The 3,390-nt window shown below is 46.1% G+C and overlaps 1 protein-coding gene across 1 annotated transcript in view; it reads right to left on the minus strand.

The window, feature by feature from the left end:
* Positions 1-856: 856 nt before the first annotated feature.
* Positions 857-3,390, minus strand: part of LOC124244561 (translation initiation factor IF-2-like) — an 8,635-nt gene continuing 6,101 nt past the window's right edge. The window contains exons 4-5 of the mRNA XM_046671183.1: positions 1,988-2,154; positions 857-1,155 (exon numbers count right to left, since the gene is read on the minus strand). The gene's annotated coding sequence lies outside the window, so the exon portion shown is untranslated. The remainder of the gene's footprint in view (positions 1,156-1,987; positions 2,155-3,390) is intronic.

The raw sequence follows: 3,390 nt of genomic DNA on the forward strand, positions 1-3,390 counted from the left end.
ATGGGATCAGATCAATCCTGTTCCCTCATCTCTAAAATGAGAGGACTGGACTGGAACAGTGGTTCTCCAAGTTGAAGGTGCACCCAGATCAGGCATCTTGCTGAAATGCACATTCTGACTCAGCAGGTCTGGGATGGAGCCCAAGATGCTGCGTTTCTAAGACGCTCCCAGGTGATGCTGATGTTACTGGTTCAGAGACCATATGTTGAGGAACAAGGGGCTACTTGACCTGAAGGCCCCTTCCCATTCTAAGCATCTTCCCACCTCTGTCAGTGGCATTCTTGGCCCTTCTTCCTTGGGCCCCTTACATCTAACAGAGAGGTGATGTCCACATCCTTACTGCTCACATGCCCAATTCCATGCCTTCACTCCACTCATCCAAATATATTCCAGGTCAAGGGCAAGATCCATATCCATGACGTATTCCTTAACTAGTTTTTTCTCATCAGTGATCATTTTCTTCTAAAGTCCCATAGCACTTAGAGATTGACTCTCTTCCCTTGCATTGGCAACTAATTATTTTTTGATGAATCTAACAAAACTATAGGCTAATAAGGCCACATGCCTTAATTCTTTTCTTTCCCCAGGAACATTTTCAAATGGTCAGCTCCTTTTCAGCCTTCAGCTCGCAGTGTACATGTCATTCCTTGGTAAGGCCTTTCCTGAATGCCCAACTGTTCTCTCCTGCTGCCCCTCTGCCCAGTCACTGCAACTTCTTTTAATTTCTTTGTAACACTCATTAAGTTTTGAAATTTTCTCACTTGTTTGTTTCCCTGTTTATTATCTGCCTCCTTCACCCCCCACCCCAGAGAGAGGGACTTTGTTTCCACTGTTCGCCACTCTATCCCCCCAGTGTCTCACTGTAACTTAGTAGGAGCCAAACAAATTTTTTTTGAGTGCATAAATGCAAGAATCAAAGAGCTGGGTACACAAGAGGTGCTTATGAAAAGACTTCTTGAATGAATCCGAGATCAGTCACCAAACGCTAATCTTGGAATCTTATGTTTCTTTACTTTGGAAAACTAGTTCCTTGTCTCCGTTTTTTCTTCCCTGCCAGGTGCTCACAGGAGCTCGCATCACAATTAATTTTCAAAGGAGATCAGACATATGAGTTCCTACCAGTTCTCAGTAGGACAAGTCACCTATCCGTAGTGCCTGTGGATTGTAAGAAACAGCAGAAATGACGTTAGCGTGGACATCTAGGAGGTGTGTTGGGAACAGAGGCAAACTGAGCTGTGGGTCTCTTCTTGGCTGTTCCATTGATGAAGCCCTCCCTGCAAAGTCCTTTCCAGACTCAGCCTGATCTGCTTTCAGGCCTAATTTCTCATCTCAGACCTCAATTATTTCATAAGGCTCACAATCCCGCTTCGATGGTGTACACGGAAAATGGTAGAAAGTGCAGGCTACAGGGGAAAATTCAATGTACAAAAATGAACCTACTTATTAGAGAAAACAACCCCTGGGAGGTGTGTGATCGAGAGCCTGGTGATTTGGAACATCAGGACAGAACGGGGCTGGGGAAGCAAAGGCCGCCTCTGCTGCACACCGGGATCCGGAATGGAGGGAGAAGCCCCTGTCTGATGTGGTCTGAGAGAGGCCCTTCAGGCCTTTCATCTTTTCTTTCCTCTGTAGAGGAAGCAGTTGGGCCCGAACTCTTCCCAGGTTTCAGAAACACAGGAATTGGGCTGGATCGTGAACTTGGCACTAGCATGAGTTTACCCTTAGTTTCCAAACTGAAGTTCCTGAAAGTGGTGCTCAGTTCTCTCTCAGGGTTCTTGTGCAGGACTCTGGGGAGTGCACGCGGAGGCAAGCACCTGTCCCTCCGGCACCACAGCGTTCGGGGGGAAGGGCCACCAACACAAACCGTGGAGCCGCTAAGTGTGAGAAACCCCAAGCCATGCGAGGCCCAGCTGTGGAAATGCCATTCTTAGGCTTTTCTAAGTTCTATTGCTCTGTTCAGGCTCCGCTCAGTGTTTTCTTTTCCTACCTATTCTGTTCCAAAAGAAATCCAATGAGGCTTCGATCCACTATTGCATTTCCTATTTTCTGTTCTGTCAGGCTCTTTTATCCTTTACGTGTGCCACGAAGAAATTGTGAGGCTACCAAGGTATGCTGCAGTCGGGAGGCAGATAAACCACAGGATGTCCAGTTAATCTGAAGGTCAGATAGACAACAAATAGTTTTTAGGGTACGTACCACATAGTATTTTTGTTTGCTAAATCTAGTGCTTAGTTTATTGCTTTCTTTTGTCATGCTTTTGTTTGTTGTGGTGTTTTTTATTGGCAGAGGGATGAATAAGGAAGGAACCGGGAAAGAGGAGTGAGATCTTTGTGTCCTGTGTTCGACTTTGGGATAACGGTTTCTTTATTCTTTTGTAGAGATGCGATAAAAAGGCTTGAGGGGCCGGCCCCCATGGCACAGTGGTTAAGTCCGGCACACTCCACTTTGGCAGCCCAGGTTTGCAGGTTTGGATCCCAGGCGCAGACCTGCATCACTCGTCAAGCCATGTTGTGGTGGTGACCCACATACAAAAATAGAAGAAGACTGGCACAGGTGTTGTCTCAGGGCTAACCTTCCTCAAGCAAAAAGAAAAGGAAGATTGGCAGCAGATGTTAACTCAGAGCAAATCTTCCTCAGCAAAATAAATAAATAAAATCAATGAATGAATTAATTAAAATGGCTTGAGAGTCCTTTCTGTGAAACCCTCAGACTTCCAGTGTGAAGAACGGCCTCTTGTTTTTACAAACTTCTAATTTGACCGTAGAGCGACATGAGTTTGAAATCTAGGTTCTGGAGCAAACTGAACCGAAAAGGCCCTGGCTATTGGAAAATGAGCAAAGCAGCAATGGAGAAAGTGCTTTCCCTCTCCCAGAGACAGGCTAGCGATACCGAGCAGCAGTGAGGCTATGCATGTGGAGAGGCATAGTTCAACCCCAACTGAGCCTGTAATCCCGTTTCAGAAAGATTAAGTGCAGATACGGTCCCATGCAGATCCTGGTGAACATGAACAGACCTGGAAAGTGGGTGTAACAAGCTAGGAGAAGACATTAGGACTAGTAAGGATGAAAGCTAAATTTGGTGACCGCTTACTATGTGCTCAACATCAGTTTACACGAACTAAACTCGTTTAATCAGGACAACAGTGCTATGAGGGGGGTATTAGTCTCATTGTCCCCATTACAGATGGGAACACTGAGGCAGGCAAGATTCATTCATTTACTTACTTAATTAAATTAAGTAGTTAGTGGAGGATAGACACCGGTCCCAGAATCCACCACACTAACCTACTCCTGTTTCCGCAGCCTGAACACTCTGTGAGAACTCAGCCTATGGAGAAGGTGCAGCTGCTGAGCTGTTGACACAGCACCCCCTTTCCCACTGCGCACTCCT

Source organism: Equus quagga, chromosome 9 (assembly GCF_021613505.1).
Source record: "Equus quagga isolate Etosha38 chromosome 9, UCLA_HA_Equagga_1.0, whole genome shotgun sequence".
NCBI lineage: Eukaryota > Metazoa > Chordata > Mammalia > Perissodactyla > Equidae > Equus > Equus quagga.